We start from the raw sequence: 6422 nt of genomic DNA on the forward strand, positions 1-6422 counted from the left end.
GATATTATTATCGAGCTTGATATCCGCCAATATGAGTAAATATCGGTACTCTTCGGTGAACTTAGCTTTGCTAATGCTTCATCGTATATCTTTTATCATTATGTTACTGATGTCATTTATATTAGTAACTCATATATATTATTACTTGTGTTTTAATATATCCAGCTTTTATTATTATCCGTTTAAGATATTTATAACTTGAACCGCTGACTCAACAGATTAAATAAATGACACATGGCCATTAATGACACATAATCATCATTTACCCTAATAATCCTTCCATTCTTATGCATCACCGAACATGCATTTGGAGAAAGAAAAGAAAGAAAACTAAGAGAGAGAGCATGAACTTCATGGAAACATAAACCTTCCGGCTTCGATTTCTTGTGATCCGTAACTCCAATAAAAAATCTAATCTGATAAAAGTGTTCATATCTTCCTCCTCTACACGTTGGCATCATTTTTGTTCGGTAGAAGTTGATGGTGACGTAGCTATCCTTCCCCTTGAGTTTAGTCAATTGGAGTTTTAGGAGGCATAGACAATTTCTGACATTTTCTTCTTCAGTAGCTCGGTCAAAAAGCTTCTCCGGAGCTTCTGTTGTTTTGATTTTATACGGAAGTAGGGTTTGGTAATTTCTCACCGGTTAAATTGGTGTTGGATAAGTGAATTGATGTTGTGATTGATTGTTGATTGAATTTGACTGAATTTATGTTGAATTTTTGTGATATATATAGATATTTGTGATAAGTTTGAGGTTTGGACGATTTAAGTGCAGCCAGAAACTGAATTATTCTGATGAATTTGATTTTTGGATTATGATAGGATGATTTGAGAGTATTGGAATTGGTTTATTTGATTTATCTGAAATGGTTTGATTTTAGAAGCGGGTTGATTTTTAATTGGTTTGATTTTATAAATGTTTTGATATTAGATATGGTTTCAATTTATTGAAAATGATTTTACTACTGGAATTGGTTTGATTTATTGGAAATAATTTGAAAAGAGTTTGAGAAATGGTTTGGATGGGACTCGAGAAGGGTGGCAAAGTCCGGGTTTTAGGGGAGATGCTTCCGAAATTTTGTAAATTTCCTAAAACAAAAATAGTATTATCCTTTGAAAGAAGAATTGGTTTAAGTGAAAATGTTTTAAAGGTTTTGGAGAATGTCACAAAGAGGTGGTATTGGTTTTAAAAGAAAAAAAAAAGATAAATCTACACGTGTGATTATGGGAAGGTCACGAGAGGGTGACGATAGTATGGTTAAGGTACCGAAGGATAAATATTAACAAGCCATGGGTTTTGTATGTGAATGATTTTGTAGGGACGCCCGTAAATATGGAATGGTTTCCAGGAGAAGTGATCACATGCTTCAACTGGAGAATCAGTGCCTACAAGTACTTGCAGAGGTCATGCTCGACATACTTCAGCTGGAGAATCAGCGCCTGCAAGAAGTAGAAACCTGCAGAGGTTATGTCACTGGAATGCCTTATCCAGCTTGTGAGTTGGATTGCGTCGGGTGCGGGTCGGAACCGACAAATGAGCTCATTACTGCGATAGAAATAGACATGCATCATCCTTGTTTGCATATTTTGCATTTGGTTCGGTGTTGTGGATTATTTGTGATTTCTTGAATGTGTTTGTGATTCTATGACTGGTTATTGTTCTGGCTCCCTGTGTCAGGCTACGACTAACTGAACTGTGATAATACGAATTTAATTATCTACCCCCAACCCTACTAAGAACTCCCCAATTCTTACCCCCTATTTTCACCCCTTTCAGCTACAGGTACGAAGGTTTAGTGCGGAGCTATAGGAGCATAGAAGAGTATGTTTATAAGTTGAGTTGTTAGAATTTATTTTTCCCTCGCTTTGTTAATTAGAGTTTTATTCAGAGGGGTAGGTTTTGTAATTGGTTTTTATATGTGCTACTATAATGAATTATTAATATTAAGTACGTGAATATGTGTTATTCTGTTCTTGTTGAAGAAGTTTTCAATTTTTAGTAAAATTGTCGATAGATTAATGCGTAAAGGCTCAATATTAAATAGATAATAAAGGGATTAGGTTAGTAGCACCTTACTTTTGGTACGATCATGACGTACTGAAACTTGGGTTATTAAATGGCGGGCACTATATCCCAAAAGTGTGACAGACACTATATCCTAGGTTCCGTATTCTCTCGATATGTGAAGTGTGTTGGGTACTATATTCCAAGAGTGTGTTGGGCACTATATTCCAAGAGTGTGTCGGACACTATATCTCTGAAGTGTGTCGGACACTTATCCCAAGAGCAAAGGGAATTCAAACTAATAACAAGAGTTTTATTCCTTTACCTCTACATACATAAACGTATGTGAGCCTAATTCTTGGAGAAGAATTTTATGGTGTGCAAAGAGTTGCAAGAGATTTCTCAAATTAGATCAGATGTCCATTGGTCAAGGAGTTGACAGCAAATATTAGTCTCGATGTGGATACGTATAGTGCCTTCATACCATCGAAGGAAAAAGTGATTTTTACTAGCGTACATAAGTATTTAGATCTGATCTATATATTATTCGAATAAAGTTTAAATACAAAATAAATATTTAAGATTACTTTCTTTTCTTCCATTACGTATTATGAACACAGTAATCCTTCAGTAGTATCAGAGTTTTAATGTTTTGTATTTAAAATTTTATTCTTATTTTCTAAAAGTATGTGGATTAATATAATTAATTCAATTTTTTTAATATTTGAGAATGTAATGCAGTATTGAGATAGTTTTTTAATAAATTAATAGTTAATTTATTTTATTTTGGTTATTTAATCGTGATTAAATTATCATTCATTAAAATTAATAGTTATAATTTTAATCAAATATTTGATTTGATTTTATTTCATCGTGATTTTGGTAACAGTGAAAGGAATAAAATACAAAATATTGTTTTGTTTCTTATTTATATAAATGTATATATTGAGAAGGTCAAATTTAATTCAACAGTTTTATAAGGCTAAATGTTAGCCCATTAAAAAATAAATTTTGATTTGATTGATGTGTTTTGAATACTATAATTTTAGAAATTAATTTTTCTAATGTTCTTGATTATAAAGAGCGCCCTGATAACCAAGAGTTTTATTTTCAAAATAATAATTAGTATATACATTTGATGTATTAGAGATTTAATTTTATATTTTACCTAGACAACATGGGAGTATAAAATTTAATCCATGAGTACTAATAAAATTTATCTAACAATGGAGATAAATACTAAAAATTAGGAGATTGAAAAAAAATTAAATTTATCTTTTGTTTATAAGGAGCGACCTGACGACAACTAGGAGATTTATACTCAAAGTTAGAATTTATTTATGCATATGATGATGTATATAAGGAGAATTAATTTTATACTTGAACCTAGATAACCTAGGGGTATAAAATATAATTCAGTTAAATAATTGTCTGTCAACCAGATAATTATTTGGGACTATAATTATATGTGATACAATTTAATCATATTTATTTTGAATAGGTATGAGTAACAACTTGACAACCAGGTATTCATTCATGATTCTAAATAATTTTGATAGAAATATAAATTTCTTAATTTACTTTCATATTTTAAATTTTTAAATATGTCCACCTTTTGAGAATTATTTTTCGAAAGGGTTATTATTGAGATGATAATCCTACTGAAATAATATCTTTCATTAAAATTGGTTCTGAAATTATCACAACTTATGAAGTATTTGTAATATTATTTTACATGGGTTATTTTGACAACCATAAGTTTCAATTTCAAAGGCATCTATCCACTATTTATTATTAAACATCTTGAGAAGATGTGTGGTACCTAAAGCAAGACAGTACGACTATAAAAAAATTTTGTTTAAACGAGTGGAAGTATTAGACAATATATCTTAAACTGAACAAATTTAAAAGTTGGAATGCCATTAGGCAAATGATTTTAGATTTGTTCTTGCAAGCGTTTTTTTTTTAGATTTATTTTATTATAAATAATTTATAATTGGCCTTAATATAATTAAGGTTTGTGATCTCTTAAGAAAAACTCAATATATATGAGTATTGAATATGAGAATTAAAATTGTACTTGAGAGTTAGTTTGACCAATAATAAAAATATGAGTATTTTTATTATAAGAGATTTGAAGTAAAATCTCTAAGAAAATATCTAATTTATATTCTTATTGAGCAGAGAATGAGATTCTTTCATTATGCATAAATACTAGTATTTTAAGTACTCCATCATGTTTAAGAAACAAGGAATTTGATTCAGTTAAGGATCACTAATCTTTCGTTGAATATTTGGACTACATTTAGAAATGTTGCTAAATTAACAAAGTTCTCACTAAATCAGTTTTTACCTATATGAGATGTGGAAAGGGCATAAACTGCAACTCAAGAACATTAGAGTTTGGAGATATCTTATATGTGTTAATAGATTGCTATTAGGTCCGATAAAAAAGATTTATTGATTACCCTAAAGAAATAATGAGTATTATTTCTATCACCTTTCTTACGACAAAGCGTTGTGATAAGATGTTTAACTTTTTTTTTTGAAAATGAATTTTCTTTTCGAAAGAAGACAAGGTGAACAAATAGAACTTGATGAAGTTCAAAACAATCGAAAAGTTTGATTTGTGTAATGTGAAGGGGAACTTTGTATATACAAAAGAATAGTGGGAGCATAATAATTTTTCTAAAGAATAGAAAGTTTGATTGTCAAACTATTTTTTTAAAAAAGGTAACCTATTTGTATAATGATACAATTCTATGAGATAGAACTAATGGTTTCTTAGATTTTCATACTCATGTACATTGATACTAAATAAAAGGTATATAGTATGGAAGATTCTAAAAGAAACTATCAACTGATAGGCATTAGAATCATCTTCAATAAGGATTGTCTTTAAAATAAAAATTATCCACTATTGTAGTGGGAGATTTTATGTTTTGAAAAAATTTGATATCTATTATGCATTAGGTGTATTTTATAAAATGTCAAGCACACATGCTCAAAAGCTAAGGTGTTTAAGTTCAAAAGAGTTTTGATAAACACAAATATGCATTGAAAAATTATACACATGATCAATTGACTTTAATGTAAGTGGAAGATTATTGAGATAATAATATGCCCAAGATCTAATCTATCATGATTGACTTTCGTGCAAGTGAGAGATTGTTAGAAATAAGTAGTATGACTACAATCGAATCAATCATATATCAAATAATTTATTATTATTATTATATTAAAATTTTAAAATAATATGGTCCTTGATTAAATTTAGAGATTTATCATAGTGATAATAATATTAAGAGATAATTTTTTTTATAATTTAATCTAAATTATTCTTGGTTCTAGGATTATTAAAAGGACATTAATAATCTGAAAAGATCAATATATATATAATAGTTTTCATTGGATAGAGATGAATAGATCTCATTTATTAAATTATATTATAGATAGTGCATATAGAGATATGACTATTGAACTGACTCACTTTGAGAATTTCTAATAGTTATAATAACCACATATTTGTCAATAGGATATTCTTAAGATGAACATAGTAATAGAATTTTTTTTGACCTGCGACTATCATAGTAATTAACAATGTATTTATTATACTTTGATTCCGGACACCTAATACCCAAGGGTGCTAGTTGAATGGATATTGGGTATAATTTAAATACTTGTAGAATTAATGGTTAGTCAGTAAAAAATTTGTCAACTCTCGGTAAAGAGTTTGAGCTCTATAATTATAATGATTGAGATGAATAAAACCTTGGACAAAGGGATTGAGTAAATGAAGAAATGAGTTTTTTAAGTCATTCACAATTAATTATATTAATGGTAACAAGTTAGAGTTTGACAATTAAACTATACTCTAAGGGTTAACCAAGAGCTGGAAAGATAGAAGGAATTATACTTTGTTCTTCTCGAGTTCTTAGTAAAAATATATTACTTCATACTATCGGGTCATTAAAGAGTGCTGCTAGACGCCAACCTTAATTAGTATGACTAATTTGTTACCTGCTTAGTGCTGAACCTATGAGGTCACACACTAACTAGTTTTCTAATTTTTGCTAAAAAATTATTTTATTATTATTTTGATTTGATCAAAGAAATAATTATATTAATTCAAATAGAATATTATTGTATTCTTTGCTAGCACCAAGAATGTAATAATAGTATGATAATTGAGACTATTAAATGAGATTTGAGAATAATTAGTTATTGTATTTCTAAATCTGTTTCAAATTGAGTTATGATATGATTTATAAATTTAAAAGATTCATGTTTAAAATAATAAGATATGATTCAAATTTGAAATGAGACTCAAATTTAAAATCAGTAACAAATCTCATACTATATATATGTATGACAAGAGTGGAGAAAATATAAAACGAATACAATAGTTTTATTCTT

Source organism: Arachis ipaensis, chromosome B10 (genome assembly GCF_059453495.1).
Source record: "Arachis ipaensis isolate K30076 ecotype BB chromosome B10, ASM5945349v1, whole genome shotgun sequence".
Lineage (NCBI taxonomy): Eukaryota > Viridiplantae > Streptophyta > Magnoliopsida > Fabales > Fabaceae > Arachis > Arachis ipaensis.